Source organism: Porites lutea, chromosome 9, assembly GCF_958299795.1.
Source record: "Porites lutea chromosome 9, jaPorLute2.1, whole genome shotgun sequence".
Classification (NCBI taxonomy): Eukaryota; Metazoa; Cnidaria; class Anthozoa; order Scleractinia; family Poritidae; genus Porites; species Porites lutea.
The window spans coordinates 28,533,445-28,553,022 of record NC_133209.1 but is presented as its reverse complement, the minus strand read 5'-3'; the positions used below and the strand labels follow the sequence as shown (position 1 = coordinate 28,553,022).

General features: G+C 41.8%; 2 pseudogenes; both read right to left on the bottom strand.

The window, feature by feature from the left end:
* Positions 1 to 7,474: 7,474 nt before the first annotated feature.
* On the bottom strand, positions 7,475 to 9,509 carry LOC140949143 (uncharacterized; annotated as a pseudogene).
* Positions 9,510 to 10,332: 823 nt separating this feature from the next.
* LOC140949141 (uncharacterized) lies at positions 10,333 to 13,264 on the bottom strand (annotated as a pseudogene).
* Positions 13,265 to 19,578: the final 6,314 nt, after the last annotated feature.

The window sequence follows — 19,578 nt, the reverse complement described above, 5'->3', positions numbered from 1 at the left end:
ATTCTGAATGTCACCAAGTGGCCTTACATTGTCCAAGTGGCTGAAATCAATCCTCTCAAAAACAACAATGCTTGCAAACCAGTTGTGCTGCTTGTTCCTGTGATCTACCCTCATGTTCTTCACTGTTGTTTTGCAGTTCAAATTGTCGTTAACAGTGTAGAATTTCTTTCCAGCTTTGACCAGTTCAACAATTTTGTCATGAAAGTGTCCTCCCATGAGGTCCAGTAGATTGATCATAGTGGTGTGTGACAAGCACACCCTTTGCTTTTCTAAACGTCCATATGTCTGAAATAATAACAAAAAAACAATTTAAAATGATAGTCATCATCAAATTAAAGAAAATCCTAAAAGAACCCCGGGGGAGGTACTTCCATATAAGAGGCTAATGGGGATGTGCTGCTGGATGGAGTCGCATTTTCACGACTGGATTGACTATAATGGGCTCGCATTTTCAATAGATTTGCTAGAATGGGGATACACATTTTCTGCTTATCTGTACAAAGAGCACTAATGTATGTGTAACATTGTGGTCTGTGTTTTTTCCAATGAGTTTATGACACACACGCAAAAGATCACAGTGCCTGGTGCAAAAATTAAGAAGGTGCATCTGTAGTGGCGCAATTTGTAATAATTATCGCACTTTGTAATACCTGTCGCAATTTGTAATGAATCCATCGCACTTTGTAATACCTGTCGCAATTTGTAATAATTCCATCGCACTTTGTAATAATTTTTTGAGAGTGATTCAACTTAATATAATGCCAAAATATGCATGGTACTTCATAAACAAAGATGATGACGTCTGCTAGCATGTAACATGTTCGTAACATTTTCTTTGGTCAAACATGCATGTCTTCCGCTATAAATTTTTCTGCCTTGATTAATCACGTGACTAACTAGAAACGCTTTTATGAAAGACATGAAACTTCCTGTGACATATCACCAAAAAGATATAAATCAAGTTTAAATTAAAAAATATTTAAATAAGAAAGGCAACATTTAACAACAGAAAATTCATGAATAACCTGGCATGCGTCGTCCAAATCCATGTTTGCTTGCCACGTGACACTCGAAGTCTTCGGCGGGGGGGTGGGGGGGGATAATCCCATATATGGATGGGCTAGATAGGTAAGTACCGCCTGATAGGGTATGGTTTTTAAGGATCTCGACCCTTTAATAGAGTATCATTTTTTACGTTGTTGGCCTTGTGTCTTTGGTTTGATTCTTAGATAGGGTAACTCAAGTAGTAATGGATGATTTATTCCATTCTTTCCATTTTGTAGAAAAACAGTAATCCAGAACACGCTCGGAAGAATTGCAAGGTCTTACGAGTTGTATATACGCAGGGAAGGATAATTTTTTACCATCCCCATGGTATTTGCTTTAGAGGACTCCTTACAGAAAACAATTGTTTTAAGAGTACTCCTTTTGTTCCTATATGGGACCAAATCAAGTGAGAATAATGGACCAAATGCCCAGCCGGCTCAGTCTAAGACCCCAAGTGAGTGTTATTAAAACAGGTACATACGAAGGTATTGGCCAGCGACTAATTGGATTTTGTGTTTAGGTTTCTGTTGTGGTTCGAAGGTTTGCCACTAGTGACGTTTTGTTTTATTTGCAGTAAACATTTTGAATCTTTCCAGGCCTCGTTTGATTTAGTTGGCCAAAATATGGAAGCCACTATTACTTCTTTAAGATTGCTTGTTAGACAAGAACGGTGTACTATGTGATGCGTCAACCTGTTATAAGATCTAACAAGGAAAGCTTGAACTCTCCTGGTGTCCTTATTCGAATGATGTAGGATGGATATTACGATTAGCAGAAATTAAATGCTTTTTAATAATGGCTTGTTTGTGTCTAGTGTGTCTAGCTCTGTCTAGATCCTCTACTCTGGCAATGCTCTGTGCAGAGGCACATCCCCGTATTGGCCATATAAGGAAGTACACCCGCCGGGTAACCATTGAATGCAAGTCACCTAGTACAATAGCAAGGTTCAAGAATACAGCATTTCGTAAGTCAGATAACTAATCAACATTAATCAAAAAAAATGTTTTTGACTGTGAATAAAGTTAAATGTTTGAATGAGCGGAGATGTTACGTGCTAGCAGACGTCATCTCCATCTTTGTTTATGAAGTACCATGCATATTTTGGCGTTATATTAATGTTGACGAAGTAAGTTTAATTACTCTCAAAAAGTTATTACAAAGTGCGATGGAATTATTACAAATTGCGACAGCTTAGTTTATTACAAAGTGCGATGGACAGTTGTTACAAATTGCGACAGCTTAATTATTACAAAGTGCGACACGGCTTATTACAAATTGCGACAGGTATTACAAAGTGCGATGATTATTACAAATTGCGACAGTACAGCATCTCTAACTAAGGGTCCACAATAGGTTTGGCGGAATGCGGGATGTGGCTATTTTTGTGGTGATACGCGGGATGCGAGATCAAAACAGGAGCGGGAAGTGGGAATTTTGATAGCGAGCGGCAGCGGGATTTCCTATTTTTATGAGCTTGGGATGCGGGAAACGTAAAGGAAAAGTAGCGGGATACGGGAATTTAGTTTTGTCTTGACCACACCGTTTGACCGACAAAAATAGCTCTTTTGCGTGCAGTCAGCCTTTCAGGTTAAGGAATGACAACTATGAGTATCAAAGACCAAGTGAAGCCTTGTCAAATTTACCCATTATCAACTTTTTCCGGTATTTCTATTTTCATCGTTCGTCCGTGTCCAAATCTCAGAGCTTAGAACTCCCATTCATTTTCAAAAAAAAGTCCTGCATGTTTTGTCTTGAGAGACTTCAACAAGTACGACTGCTGTTTTTTTTAAATGTTATGCAACCAAGCAAGATTTGTTTAAGCCAGGGTGACGCCCAGTTGGTCAACGCAAAAAGCAGCATTTGCCATATAATGTTTTCAAGGCACTGTACCTTGAGGATTGGCTCTCCTATCTTAGGTTGAACAATCGTAACGCCACAGGGACGCTAAGATCATCAAGTCACGTTATGTTGCAGGTCCCGTTAGAATCAGGGACCTTCCAAGACAGCGCTACCAGCGTTTTCAGTGCGTTAACACATTCTACCATGATCAGCAACTCCACAGATTTTAGTTATTTCAAGAGTCAGTTGACAAAGCACCTTAAAACTAATGATGACAAAAAGAAAACTTCAAAGCTGGGTAATACTGTAATAAAAAAGCTGCTTTCTTAGTGACTTTTATTACAGCATTTACCCAGCTTTGAAGTTTTCTTTTTGTGATAATTTTATTAATCACCATAACAGTTCACTGAGGGTCAGTTATAGTGTCGTGGTTAGCTTAAGGTGAACAGCCATATTTCTAGTTTATAGATCTATTGTGAATAAACCAGTATCATTATCGTTATTTCAAAATGAAAAGACCTTTAATCAGAAAGCCCTTACAAGATCAAAGAAGACAATTTCTTTTTAGTACGGCTGCGGCGGGACAAAATCGAAAAAATGAATGCTAATGGTGTCGTTGAGAGCCTTAAACATAAAGCTGCCTATTGCGTGAAGGTCAGTCTTACATAACGTCTATTTCAATATTCAAGCAAGAAAGTCGTGAAAAAATTAGGGTGGGATCGGGATTCGTACGTAAAAAAGGGTGGGATAGCGGGTTAAAGAAGAAAAAATAGGCGGGAAGGCGGGATTTGAGAACCCCTATTGTGAACCCTCCTAACTGCCATACACGTCTATAGCATATCAAATTATAAAATTCACATGCAATGAGAGGGGAGAAGTAAAAATAGTATAATTTTTGAGAAGATGTATGTAATTGCCAGTATGCATACATTTTCTTTTTATCGCAAGAAAGAAAGGAAAGAAAAATAATTACAAAAACAGCTTGCAGTAAGGGACTGATCATTACTTAGAGGTAGCCAGGGCTGCTGCAAATAGACCTATTCAGCTAACTCAATGTTGTACCCAATTCAAACCCTTTGGGAATAAAACGTTTTGTTTCAGGAATTTCCATATCATTTTAAGTGTGAATGCCACATTATAATGCAAATACAATACACAAAGAATCTTATCTCCGGGAGATTTGATTTGGGTTACAACATTGAGTTAGCCTAGCAGGTCTATAGGGAAAGGGTCCATGATTTGGGAAAAAAGGGGGGAGACAGACAAATTTATGCATGTATCTAAGCAACATGAGAGCCACGGGGGGAACAAAGGGTGGTTAGTTTGTTGTCACCATAATCTTTTACAAACAGAGCTACCTTCACACGAGAACTTGATTTAAAGCATTTTAATGAACTTTGGGTCATTGAGTCCTGCTTTCTCTAAAGAAAAAGCTTGCACCGGTTGGGGGATTTTGGTGGGCTGGATGGTCTGTACGAATAAAAATCAAAAAACAATAAATTAGCTGCATATTTTTGGCAATCTTTTCAAACTGATTTATTTCTGTACCTTTGGGTTCTTAATGCCTGCCATCTCTGTGAAGGAACACTTGAAACTATAGTTGGATTTTGGTTGGCTGGTTGGATGGAACAGACTGCAAAGTACATACAGTAAACGCAGTTTAGTTGATGAGTAGCTAGAAATCCTGAGCATCCCACCTTATGCCTATATAGCTTATCTATATTAAACGTGATATTCCAATACGATTCTTACCTTCGGGTTATTACCCGGTTCTTTATGACACACAGGCCTTTTAACTGGCGTTAGAATTCTGAAAATTTTCACATGCGAATCTGAGGCCACATCACAAGACATTCAATTTGTAAGGAATTGAGACTTAAAGTTAGGCACCAGGGCCCAGTTGTTCGAAGGCCGATTAGCCCTTAACCCGGGGTTAAATTTAACCCGGGTTTCTTTTTCTTGTGTTCAAAAGCATTTTCTCGGACAATTTCCTCTGTTATTTTTAGACCTTTCATTCATCAACTTGTAGACAAAAAGAATTAAAGCCGAAATGCTTTTTAAGCTTTCAAATCTGAATTCAAATCTCGCACTAACCCTGGGTTATCTTAACCCAGCTTTGAACAACTCGGTCCAGTAGTATAAGTTAAAACCGGTAGTAAATACTCTCAGGCCGAAGGTTGACTTACCTGATTTCCCTCGTAGTACATGTATGGCAGAAGCAGAACATCTTGTATTGCTTATGCTCACCTCCTGATCACTCGTTTGCTGGTTACCGAAAGGTAAACGTTTTCGTGCTGAAGTCACCATTGAGTGCGGTATTTTTCTTGGCTTTTCGGTGCTTTGGGAAGTATTTCCCGTCCGAGACCGTTTCTTGATGTTTTCTTGTCTACTTGTTATCAGTTCGCGTTCAAGTTCCTTCTGTGTACTCTGGCAGGTCGACGCAAATATTTCTAAGCTCTTGTTTAGACGTAGAACTTTATCATGGCAACTTCTGCAACAAAACTTAGGAAGTTCGTCCCTCTCCATCAGCATACGGGGCAGGGTGGCTGCAGCCCCCCCTTTCGGAAAAAAATAGTATTATTCGGGCAAAACTGATGTACCGTTCGGGCAAAGACACAGTAAGGTGAGACACCTGCTGCAGCGAACGACAGCTCACTACAGACGGCAAAAGACCACTTTCGTATCACAGTTTATTACACATGTATTGACAAAGTCGTCAGTGAACTTCAATCAAGGTTTGAGGGCAATGACCAGGAGGTTTTGTGGGCACTGGGCGAAATCGTATTCAGCCGTTCTCCAAACATCAGCAACATCCAAACTGTATCAAATTTCTATGGCGTGGATAGTGAAATGCTATCAAGTGAGAAGACAATCTTTGAAAACTACGACTGCGGGAACCCATGCCAGAGAAAAAACGCAGCCGTGATGGTAAAGACCATCCATCAAAAGGGTCTCCATGACATTTTACCTGTTCTGTATAAAGTTACCTCCATCCTGGCCACAATTTCTGCAACCTCGTGCTCTGCTGAAAGGTCTTTCAGCGCCCTTCGCCGCATCGAGACATTTTTAAGATCCACAAAAGGACAAGACCGACTTAACAGTATCACCGTTATTAACATTGAAAGAAAGTATGCAAACAAGACAATGCAGAATGACATGCAAAGGATTATTGACATATTTGGGTGTCGACGTAATCGTTCTTCATAATTCTTTTAGAGCTCAAATGGGTACGTTTTATCTCTCACTTCATGGTTTTGTATTTTAGAAATGTTCATCTCGATTTGCCGAAAATATTTGCACTATCTTGAACGCCCGTGCTCTCACGGCATGGCGAAGAAAACTTGACGTCACGAAAGAATCACCTTGTGCATCTGTGACCAACAAGTTTCATTCGGGCAAATTATGTTCAGCCCCCCCAACAAAATTTTTCCCGTACGCCGATGTCCCTCTCTGAGACTTCAATTTCACATACTCTAAGAATAATCCTTTTTAACTGTAACGCCTTTCCACTATCGCTGAAAAAATAGTTTTTTCTCATGGTCGTCTCACCACACAACCGGCACTTACTTTTTGAAATATCGTCCGTCAAAGTTTGGGATCCTTCCATGTCTCACGACAGCTGGAGCGGCCACCCAGAAAACCGCGAAAATTTTGGAACCGTTAAAAGAGCCAATCACAGCGTTTGTTTTATCACGGCTCAACTTTCGGCAGGAGCCAATGAAAAATAGCCTTGTATCCACCTTTACCAGATCTCACTTTTCAGTGTAAAACAGAGTGAGATCTGGGTACGAGATTAACGTTGCATCTCACGCTAGCATTTTTGAGGTGATCTTTGCGGATCTGTTGCTTAGCGAAACTCATCGCCAATAGATGAGCTTGGGAACTGGTGCCTTAAAGGTTGGACGGGAGCCTGAACGCCTCAGGCATAGCAAGGAGGTATTCATGGCAACCCTGTGAGCGGGAACCACCCTGCATGCAGCCGCCAACTGACACCGTCACACTGAAAGAATTCAGTGGAAAATAGTCACCTGACCTAATACTTACCAATGCATAGAAGGGGAGGGACGGGCTGGGAGCAAGAATCCGCAACGATTCGCTAAGCAACAGATCCGCAAAGATCAGCTGAAAAATGCCAGCGTGAGATGCAACGTAAGTCACAAGATAAACTAAAGGCCCCTGCGGACACCCCTCAGATCACGTACGCTTGAGGAGGAGATCGCTGACCGCATTGGCTTGCAATTTAACTTTGCCTTAATTACATTTAGCCACATTTAAACTCATTGCCAATAGATGAGCTTGGGAACTGGTGCCTTAAAGGTTGGACGGGAGCCTGAATGCCTCAGGCATAGCAAGGAGGTATCCATGGCAACCCTGCGAGCGGGGACTACCCAAAATACGCAGCTCTCCAAGCTGCTTGGAGAGAGGAGGAACCCGCAAACAGGAGGGGGCCAGGGGACCTCCGGACTTCCCCAACGACCCCTAGCACTGCGGAATCTCAAAGGTGAGCCCAGTCCCGGGGTAAGACATACCTCACTGGTACCAAGGATCCACCACTGGCTTTCTTCATGCGGAGAGGGCGACGAACCAGTTACGTCAGTTTCTGAGAAAGGGACGCCAGGGCCTCGGCCGGTGTCGTTACGTATAACTGGTAGGCATTACTTGACCACCGTCCTAGAGACTGAATGATAAGCCAGCAGCGGAGAAGATCTGCCGAAGCCAATCTGTGAGTAGCACACGAGACAGAGGACGACCATCTTGCAGCCTGAAAAGAGGACCCGGAGCACTCCCCCGAACGGAGAGATAAGCCATCATAGCTTGCACCGCACAGAGCGGACCCTTACGAAAAGGGGTCGGTTTTCGACACCTTGATTGTGACACGTATACAAGAAGGGGAGGAGACTCCATCCACTGCAATATCCTGCACAGTCAAGTGAATTGAGGAAGAGAAGCTGGCCAGATTGGGCACTGTGAACTCGGCAGCGCGGAGGAAACCAAAGTACCCCAGCGTGCTCGCTGCCCAAAACATGCAATTAGCCGGAAGGTGGCTGTTTAGGGATTTCCAGATTAACAGCATGTGGCTATCCGTGATGGGCAGACGATTAGACGACGAAGAACCCTGAGATCGTTTAATCCCACGAACGACCCGTTGCAAACGCAGACAGTTCTGTAGAGGATCTGGAAATCCTTGCTCAACATGCAGCGCGCGGACGCCACACAAATAGACCTTGATAGTCGAATGTACGAATCTCGCCAGAAAAGTTGCAAAGAGACACAGACTCCATTCATAAGCGGGACAAGGCGACCCAGAGGGATGAAGCTGACCTAGCTGGAGACAAAAGTTGAAGCACTTCCTTTGAGCGGTTGCATAAATCTTGCTAGTGGATGGGGCTAGGCCATGTATAAGGAAGGTGTGACACTGCTGTTCTAGAGAAAACTGGTCAATTCCGACAGGAGCTGGGGAGGAATAGGTGTTGGGGTTGGCTGAGCACCTGGGGCCAACTGTCGAAATTCCTGCCAACGGAAACGAGAAAGAGCATCAGCAATTTGATTGAAGACACCTGGGATGTGTTGAGCGGAAAAGGAGAAGCTATAGCGTGCTGCAGAGAGTAACAAATTGCGGAGGAGTTGCATGAGGGATGGAATCTTTGAAGTCCTCGAATTCAACATGTGGACCACGGCCTCATTGTCTTAACGAAACAAGACATGCTTTTTACACCACTGCGCGCCCAAGACATGTGCTGCCACCAGCACGGGAAAGAGTTCCTTGTAGGCGATGGATTGCTGCTGTTGAGAAACAGCCCAAGGGCCTGCAAACCAGAAGCCCTGGAAGTAGGCCCCAAAACCAAGGGAACCGGCAGCATTAGATGCAACTTCTAAGGCAACGGCAGGAGACAGTCCTGGGTACAACCAAAAACTGACGCCATGCCACTGAGCTAAGAGATGATCCCACCACTGCAGGTCAAGGTGGAATTCTTTGTTTAACCGAATGGGATGATCCTTCTTGCGGAAACAACTTAAGAGGTCGATCATACGGCGGAGGAATGTTCTGCCTGGCCGTACCACTTTAGCCGCATGATGCAAATGGCCAATGAGTGATTCGAGTTCGCGCCTGCAGCACCATTTGCGAGGCAGCCATGAATAAATCAGCTCCTTCAAAGCCTGCAACTTTTCATCAGGGAGACGTGCCACCTGGGCAAGGGAATCTAACTCGATGCCCAGGACAGCTAGCACTGGAGTAGGCCCCACACACTTGCCAGGGTGAAGAGGTAAGCCCAAACGATCACAAACTAATGATGCAATACTAAGGTTCTGCGCGCACTGAGGGGAGTCAGGGGGCCAGCCGTTATGAAATCGTCTAAATAATGTAGCAAATCGGGGACCTTATAGTTGTTAACTAATATCCATTCCACTAGCTCGGCAACACAATTAAAAATAAAAGGGGCGGAACGGAGACCGAATGGAAGGGCTAAGTCAACGTAAAACTTGCTGCGGCATTTAATACCCAGGAGAAAGCGGTCTGAAGGGTGAATGGCAATGTTCCGATAGGCAGCTTCAACGTCGAATTCGGCCATCAGTGCTCCTTGACCAAACTGTGCTACCATGCGAATAACTTGATCTATCATTATGTAATGCAGTGTAAATTCATCAGGGTTAATACCGTCATTCACGCTAGCCCCTCCGGGGGAGGAGAGATCCACAATGAGACGCCACTTTCCCGGTTGACCCTTTTTGGGGGATAACCCCAAAACTGCTAACGTGAAGAAGAGGAACAGGAGGGGAGGCAAAGGGGCCAGCAACCCTCCCCAAGGACACTTCAGTCGCCAGGTACTCATCGATTACTGAGGGGTGCTCATAGGCTGAGGGTTTGTTCCTTTTGGCAGGCTTGAGAGATTGTGACGGAGAAAAACCTAGTTTAAAACCAAAGCGAAGGGCCCCTCCAAGACAAAGGCCACGTGATGAGGATTTGGATGATGCCTCAACTCCCAGGAAAACTGCTTCACTTTCAATGGACTGACTGCAGAAACTGGAGGGAGCGGGACTAAAGGGAGGAGAGAAACAAGAGCATACTTGAGGGGTCAAAAAGCCATACTCCCCCACCCCCCCCCCCCCCCCCAAACCCAAGCGGGACACAGATTAGGGGTCCGCGACCACGGTATGAAGGTAAAGGAGGAAGGACCAGGACCATCCCCCACAAACATAGGTAAGAGACAAACTAAAAAACACAGCTAACAACTACACAATGAAACATGATTTAATGGACAAAGAAGCCACGGCCAACCCTACTCCTAACATGTAACAGCAGAGAACTATGGCTGAACAAAAAACCACGAGGCCCAGAAGCCGAGGAGCAAAGGCTAGCAAAAATGAAAGCACCACCTCAGGTGCGTCTGGACTTGCTGCTGCCACGTGGAGATGCTGGGGATGGGGTATCCTTTTTGGAATCTCCTAAGAAGTTGTGGAAGCCCTGCTAGGGCAGGCTGAGGCACGATGAGACCAAGAACAGCTTGAACAGCGATGCGAAAAACGACATTGGGCATAAGGGGCAGAAAAAACGACCCCTATTCCACGATTTGCAGACAATTTGCGAACTAGTAGCGCCAGCAGGCTCAGCCGATTCATTCGCAAATTCGCCACGCCCACGAGTAGAGGCGCCCGCAGGGTGGAAATTGAAGAGCTGCACGTTCATGTTGGACCAATCGGTCAGATTGGTCGCCGCCGCATGCTCGCGAAAGGCCCGATCATATGCCTCGATTGCTGAACTGCTGATATGTACGAAGAATCAGCAGCTTATATTGACTTAAATCTCTCCACCGATGCGGAAAGTGGGAAGTCAGCACGAGGGAATAAACGGAGAAAGCCTCCATCCAAGTCGCGATGTCCTCGATACGTCGTTTGGCTTTCTTGGGGGTGGACGTGAACACTAAGCGGCCATCGAATAGAAATTGTGGCTCAGGTTCGCTAAGCACAATGTTCGAAGATAGGATAAGATAGGTCGGTGAGCTCCACGAACTTTCCTGCCACGATCTGGCCGACCAGCTTTGCGGGAATTGGTGAGAATCCCGGCCCAACCACAAAGGGCTGATGCAGAATCGGCGCCGAGGCAGAGGGAAAAACGCTATTTATAGCGAGGCCAGCCTGAGACGCAATTGGTGAGGCAGTGATTGCGCAAGACGAAACGAGCGATGGATTCGGGGGCGCAAAAGTGCGAACAAACGACGGTACAACAAGGGCAGGGCCTACCTTGAGAAGAAGATACCTAGCCCAAGGAAGAATGCGAGGAAAATCCAGGCCCAGCGGTCCACAAAGCCGAGGCCTTGAGAACTTACATCCTAGCCGGGAACGCCCCCAAGCATGGCCGACGAGGAACTCTCAGTCGCCTGGTCAAGAACACTGGAATTCCCGAACGGATCCGGGCGAGAAACGGACGCTTGCTCCGCGGCTAACGAAGCTTTGACAGCTTGAACCACAGCGGCAAGGAATTCAGGAGACGGCTGAGCAGCGTACCTGCAACAGCGGTTGATGCGTTGAGCGTGGAACCAGCTACGGGTTGCGAAGAGCTAACAGGAGGATGCGATGAAATCGCCGATGCGGACGAACTATCCGTTGCACTGGTGGCGAAAAAGGCAGCATCTTGACTGTTACGAGTGCTTCAAGAGCTTCGAGAGCTAGACTTATCTTGCAATTAAAGGCCAGAATCCGCAACGATTCGCTAAGCAACAGATCAGCAAAGATCAGCTCAAAAATGCCAGCGTGAGATGCAACGTAAGTCACAAGATAAGGAAAAGGCCCCTGCGGACACCCCTCAGATCACGTACGCTTGAGGAGGAGACCGCTGACTGCATTGGCTTGCAATTTAACTTTGCCTAAATTACATTTAGCCACATAGAACGAGGGCTTTGCAGTTTCATAAGCAATTTCATTAACTCGTGGATCCGCGCATGTGCAGGAATGACTTAGTGTGGAGGGGATTAAGTGAAGGGGAAAGCTGAACGAATAACCATCCAGCCATCTGTTAGCAACTATTAATATTTTGTCGGGATCTATAAAATCGAATGTTATTCGGAGAGAACGAGGAGGAATGGGGCAATGGAGGAATTTTGCAGAATTTTTGAAAATGCATGTGCCAAAATAATCGATATTTCGTATTTTCTTCCCAAACTGTTTTTTGCTGGCGATTAAATTACTCAACATGTCAGCCCTTGCTGGATTTTATGTGTTTCTTTCTTCAGTTTTCACCCTTTGGAATAACGGAAATGTCGTTGATAGTCTATCGCAAATGTTCCGGCGTTTGAATTAACTTTCACTACTTATCTTTCTGCTCTTTTTCGTCCCTTCAATTTTTTCCGCTAGCTTGATCTTTCTTGGCGCCTTAACTGAATTTGCGCCATAGATTCGAAAAGTCTACTTTAACTGGACGAGATTGTCGTTTGGTTAGTCACTATCATCAGTTGTCTTATATATAGGCAGAAAAAGTTAAACAATTGAAAGTTAATTGTGTCATAGACTACGAGCAGGCTTAGGCGTACTTGTGCGATTTCGGGAAGCTGGTTATTGATTTTTGAGTTTCGCCCCTTTCGAGTAAAAAATTTGAAGATACTGCTAGAAGGGAACACCCGCCTGGTACTACTAAATTAAGCAAAGCTTTTAACACTATATTGTGAAATTTGTGAAAGAAATGATAATTTAGTACGAGAAAATTAAATAAAATATGTTTATCACAAAACAATTGGTTTGAAAGGGAATAAAGCGTAGTGATCGGCCTATCCGAAACCTTCTCAGTAAATCGTCAAATTTTGAATACAATATAAAAGAAATAATACTGAATAAAGTTTTTGAAAATAGAGTTAAACGGTAACTCTTTTCGTATTTAACAATGTAAAAAAAATTGCTTTCATGATCAATTGAGGCCCTATACGATCTATACGACTTCCTTAAACACACTCTTGCCTACCCCAAAGTATCAAAAATCGATTAGCTTCGTACAGCTTTTAAAATTCAAATTCCTTGACAATAATTCTGTAAGTACAAATTAATATTTTCAGTTATGTACATTTAACCTACAATAAAGAGTGTTGATTAGAAGCCACTACTATCCTGATGTTGAAAAAGCGAAAAAAAAATTAACAAAGTTATTAATTATAATTCAATTAAAAAGACTGACACCTTAAACATGGTGAAATTGTGCAATGAACTTATATTATTAAATATTCGTAGATATATATAGGGGCACCACTCACCAAGTGATTTAGCACACCATCCACTCGATATGCTTTACAGTTAATTCAAACTTCTTCTTCATTTTCTTCGTTCGACTTTTCCATATTATTATTAATTACCTAACAAGAGGTCCGGCCGCGTTGTTTAGTTTGTCCCTCATTTTCCTATTATAGCCGAAAAGGGTTATTAAATAAACAAAGTAAATTCATCAATTGAATAGAACACCAAAACGTCACAAGGTCATAACTGGTAACCCGTAAAGTTAAAAAGCCTTAAACTTGGTGAGATGTGACGAGACAATGGCGGAATTCGAAAGAGGATGAAGCGTTTCAGCCCAACGGCAGTTTCCCGCATCACAAGATGGCTAAAGACAAACATGAAAGAACTAAGCATAATTTCAGGGAAAAACACCGATTTGTGACCATAATACAATGTAAAGATTAGTAGAAAAAGAGGCACCAGTCATAGTGATGACTTGAATTAGCAAATGAGCCAGGACACCTGTCCACCTTCTAGGATTCAACTTACATCATGGTGTAATTTTTTAATTGGAACTTTTTTTTATTCACATTTACTGCCATAGAGGTTGTTGATTAGTTTGTCACTATTATTCTGGGGTTGAATAGACGCAAAGTTAAATATCAATCAAATTTAGCTTAATCAAGATGAAATCGAATTGAGTTAAACATCACCCTTTTGGTTTGTCAAACTCTACTGACGACATTTTGAATGGGCTGGCCAACTTATATACCTGGGTTGACAGACTTCTAAAAATAAATATTACCCTGCGCTAGACAAAATTTAACCCCTCTAAATTCTATATTCGAAACCAGATTAATCGTTTTTAAAACCATACCCATGGTAGCAGAGCATTCCTATATAGCCCATATATGGTACTGTCTCAAGGACCTATTCTTCCATTTCTGACCCTGCCCTGTCAAAACAGGGTTATCTCATTGTTAAGCTCCATTCCATCCATCGTCAACCATCAAGAGGTGAAGACGAAAACACGTTTGGACAGTTGGTAAGCATCCCTAGTTTTATGGTTTATTTATTTGTTTGTGTTTTATCTTCTTTCTTAAAATAAAAGACTTTTGACTTAAATACTTGAGCTGGAAAATATATGGTTTTTTAACAACTTGAAATCTACCCAGTTTAACACTAAGAACTCGAAGTACGAATTTCAAGGATTGTTCTCGAATCTCTTTTTTATTGTTATTTGTTAAAATGAATTAGCGACTTATTTTGAATCATGATCAACAGAGCTTCCATTAGACACAAAGACATTTTGTAAAAGTTAATTTCATTCTGTGTTTGGAGAGCTGATGAAAACAAAATATACTTGAATCAACGTGGCTAGATCTCTATAGATTGGGATTTTTTAAAAGATAGTAAGGCATCTATCAACCCAAATGATTAGCAGTTACTCGGTTAAATACAAACCAATACCAAGGGAGTCTTTTCAGTCTTGGCAATACAAGAAATTAAACATAAACCCGCTTTATGTTCTCTTGCCAGTAATGACGAATACCAGTAAACTGATAAGGTATTTAATTTGGCCATTGCAAGCAACTGAAAAACGTAAGAAAGTTTACTGTGATTTCAGACGCTAAAAGAAGGGTTTAGTCCTTCCTACACGGCTTAGGGACATCACCGTTTCTGACCAAATTTTTTATATTAGTTAATCGATCGTTAAATAATGGCAGGTAACTATAAGTTAAGAGTGACCCCAGTATAACCAGTTGACAGGACGCTAGGAATTTGACTGAGAGAAATCGGGTTAATTGTTATTCTGTCATTTAATTTTTATATTCAAAACCAAACTTGCTTTTAAAAGACTTTTGGGTTTCTGAGCGGAGTTGCGAAGCGTCATGAAGCCCTGTGCGGAAAACTAAGTCTCCCCCCCGTTCGACCTTCATAAAGATCCATAAAGCCGTAATGTAGTTGAAGTCCAGTTACAATGATTTACTCTTCTAGATGATGTTCTGCACGAAAGTTTGTTGACGTAATCAGATCGATCTCGTTTTATAGGAAAATGCCAACAAATGCCATTCAATTTTGAAAGCAAGGACCAACTTACAAAAAAAGAAGGACCGCGTATCCCAATAAAAGATCTCTGAATCAGCTATAACTGGAAATATAGAAACAAAAAATTAAAAGCAAGGCTGATTTTACAGTCGGAAACTACATTTCTTTTACCAATATTTTGGAAGGCACGGCCTTCCTTCTTCAGGGTCTTACGTACAAACCAAACGACGACTCAAAGACCGTTTCATGTCACCCGGACGATCATTGAGTCAACCTACTTATAAAATAACTTTTCGAGTGGCAAAATAATATTTCACGAACGAGCTCAGCGAGTGAGTAAAATATTGTTGTTGCCACCAGAAAATAAAATTCATATCTTCAAGCCGCCGTGTAATGTTCTTTTTATCATATAGACAAAAAGATACTGATAAAATAGTAGAGAGAAATTACCAAAATTACGTCATCGATAAACTCACGTGTGAGATTATGGAAAATAGACCACTCGGGTCCCGGATGTAGTTTTTATGAATTTTACGAGTGGTATATTTTCCAGTAAAACACTCGCGTCTATATAATAAATACGTTTATTTAGTGAAATTCTACTTGTATTTAAGGACCTAAATTTGTCTGTTATATAAAAAAGAAAATTTAAGCCAGTTAATACTGAAGGAAATATTTTACGATGGTTAGGAGAATTTTGAAGCTTATAAGGAATTGTGAGGAAAAACACTCAACCGTGATTGGGTTGCAAGAGTTGTCTTTCCCACTAAGGTAAATCCTTTTAATTTTTGCCGGCGGCCGTTGCGATCGCTACTGTTGAGATTTATGGCTGAAAATATACAGGTTACGTTTAATTAAAATTTTAAAATCCTCTTTCTGAACAGTTCCTGTTAACAAAATTTTCCAAAAGCGAACTTTTTTCGCGTTTACAGATATTTGATCATGTAAACAACTATTGCAAAAAAAAAAACCCTCTTTGCTAGCTTTTTGATAAGCAATAAGAAAAGTTTAATATTTAAACGATTGTTGTCAAACCATGCATGAACTTTGCTGTTTGAGCAGAACAGATTTGACTTAAAGTTTTTTCGCGTATTCTCAAAACTGTATAGACTTCCCGGAAAGCTTCATTTTACCATTTCTCACTAGAAAAGTTAGCACTCTAGTGAAGGAAGTTACGCGCCCTCCCGATCGCAAAATGATAAAACTTCTAACATTTGATATCTCGTTTTCGCAACCACGACATCCTCGCTAAAACTCGTAGTAGAATGACTAGGACTATCACGTTTTCCCGCCAAAATGACGCTGCCTCAAGCGCGAGAACTACGTACTATTTAGAAAATCCCGTACTCGTAGTCGTGCTTGTCTTAGAATCTAAAGATCTCTATTAGTGTCATCAGCAAAAAGAATGTATACGAAAGTATTCTTGAGCTCATATCCTCAATATATAACAGAAATAGAAGCGACCCTAGGACCGAGGCTGGTGATACTCCCCATAATGTTGTTTGTTTGCTAGAAAATCTATTATTATAATTTACAATTTGACTTCTATTAGTTAGATAGTTTTTATCCCATAATACTAGTATTTTCAATAAGCATATTGCATGATTAACAATCATGTCAAATTTTTGGATAGATTAAGAAATATTCCAACTGTTAATTCACTGTTGTCAAATGCTTATTTTTGGAGTTATAGCAGTTATTGCCATCTCAGTCGGTAAACTAGTAACAGGTGTTTTTTTATTAGCAGACACACTGATAAATATGACCAAGACGAAACTATCAACGATTTATCGCTTCATGGTCTTGGTGTTATTTCTGGTGTCTTGGGTTTCTCTTGAGACGGCGGTTAAGGATGAACAATTTCCCAGCGCTGGCAGAAATGGCATAAAAGGTAAGAAAATAGATTATGTTTCTTTACCACAGTCGCAGGTGACACCACATGGAGAGGCACGTGTCAGTTGTAACAGATATCTTTAAAATGAAACAAATACAACCGCTATACCCTGTATCCCTTAAGGCGAGCCAAATGGAAGCATGACGGGACCATTTTGGGGGAAAACTGACTTGCGCATGCGCAACTTTAGTAAATCCTCAAGCTACGATAAAATGGGCAACAAAAATGGTTCAACTTATTTTCCAACATGGCTGCAAAGGGAGTTCAAGCTATAAAGCTCGTTTTACCACCCTGAATAGCACGGTTTGTTGCACTACGTAGGCGTAATTTGTGGTTAGTAAAACACACGGTTCCTAATGTTCTGAACTGAGTCAAATTTAGAAGGATTTGTACGGAGTCATCGGAGCATAACTGGGCTAATATCTCAGAGACAATTTGCCCCGAAATGCTAGTTTTTGGCAAGTAGTCCTATTGGATGTTGTTCTTTCAGAATACCCTGACAAATCCCATAATTTCACAAATATGTTTTTTATGTCGTCACACTTTAGAACTCGTTTTGTAGCAACGTTGCAAAAAAAAATGCGCAATTTTTGTTTTGTTTTACGTTACCTTAAAGGTTAAACGAACAGTAAAAAAAATATTATCGAAGCGGAGATATTTTGAGCCTGCGATCCTGACTGTTTGAACCAAAACTGATTTCCCAGTTTACAGCCAATCACAGATTTTTTTGAGCCTCCGATGTTTTATACCACTTTTCATTTATTAGCATTTAGGAGGTTCGAAAAATGAGAATTTTACAATTAGGTTTTTTTTCTTGGTTAGAATCCACCGCAGACGAAGGTAATAGAAGAACAGTTGTCGATCGTAGTATAGCTCCCAGCAGGGGACGCCACCGCAGCAGAGGTGGCAAAGAACCCTCAAAGAAGATCTCAAAGAACCAGGAAAGTGGCGGGGAAAAAGGTAGTAGTTCCCTTTGTCCAGAGTCCAACGGAACTGGTTCCAAGTGTAGGTCACAACCAAATGATCCTGGATGTGTATATATGATAAGAATGTCTCAGGGTTCTGGTCCCCACACACCGCCGCTACTCTACAAGGTGGGTTTTACAGACAATCTCATTCAACGAAAAAGAAACCTTAAAGCTGGGAACCCTTTTACGTTGAAATATTTTCAAATTTGGCCTGTTTGCAAAAAGTCTGACGCAGAAGGAAAGGCGAAACGAAAACTTAGAAGCGAAGGGCTAAAATATCAAGAGAATTACAATACTGGAGGAGGAACTGAGTGGTACGAGCTCCCTAATAGAGGCGGTCTACAAGAATTAGTGCGAATGGTCCGCTGCGAAGTTGACGAATATATTGATGGGACCGATGCAGCTCGAAGCAGGTGCACACACTCAGACGTCGGCTCGAGCGACTTAGTAGACTCGTTAACTTATCCGAATCATCCTCCTAATCAAGCAAGCGCAGTCATGGCCACAAATTGTGACCATCTGAACCCACAGTCTACGGGCGGTTACATCGAGAAATGGCGGCAATCTCTCTCAAAAGGAAATGTATTGCATGTTAAATATAACTGTAAATAAAAATTCCCTGAAGTTACCTGTGATAGTTGCTAAAGTCGTTCTTACCCAAGAAGCACATAATAAATCCACTCTGAGTCTGTCTGACCCTGTCTGTTTTAATGATCTTTAATGTACGCATATTCTCCCCAAGGGAGTGGGTACCCAACAAAGTTTTGTACGGAAAGGCTCCGCCACGAAGCCCAATCCCTCGTCCTTTTAAATAACAAATTTTAACCAAAAATGTACCCATTTTGTTTACCTTCTTCTGGCAAATGGTACCTATTTCACGTACTTAGTTTAGTACTCTGCATACCTTTTAATTGCGCGCTGTAAGTGAACTCTCTTTGAAATATAAATAAATCACAAGACCAGAACGTTTTCTCAAATGCACTTGTTAGGCCGCATGGGCCTTTTCACAGACTGGATGAACATATTTCCCTACCCTTTCTTATAGCGGCCAGGCAGTAATATATAAAGCAGGAGTAGACGTTGGCATGCCGCACTACGTATACACACACAGGCAGACCACCCATTAGTGTTTTACACATAATAGAAGAAATACAGACTAATGTTACAAATAGTGAACTGTTAAAAAAATGTCCCACTAGTATTCCTAGTAGCCTCGCAACTCTTTGAAACCTCTAATTTTATCGAACCCTTATATGTCGTCGCTTTAGATGTTTCAATTAAAGTTCCCCTGACAACTTTGTTACTTCGGTCCTGTGGGGCTTTGTGACAGTTGCCAGGCGCCTAATTCCAGCCTAATGCGAGGGGCTCAATTGGGTGGTGGCTTTTACGGTTATCGGCTAAAATTTCGGCTCTTTTACGGCTATCGGTTAAGTTTTTTCAGTTACGGTTAACAAAAAAGCTAAAAATTAATTTCTTTTGTTTCAAAGAGTTAAATATTAATAAACCTGCATTTTTTCTAACTTTTAATAAGAGAGAATGATCTCTCTTGTTTGTGAATAAAGTAATCTTAGCGTCCTTCGATGT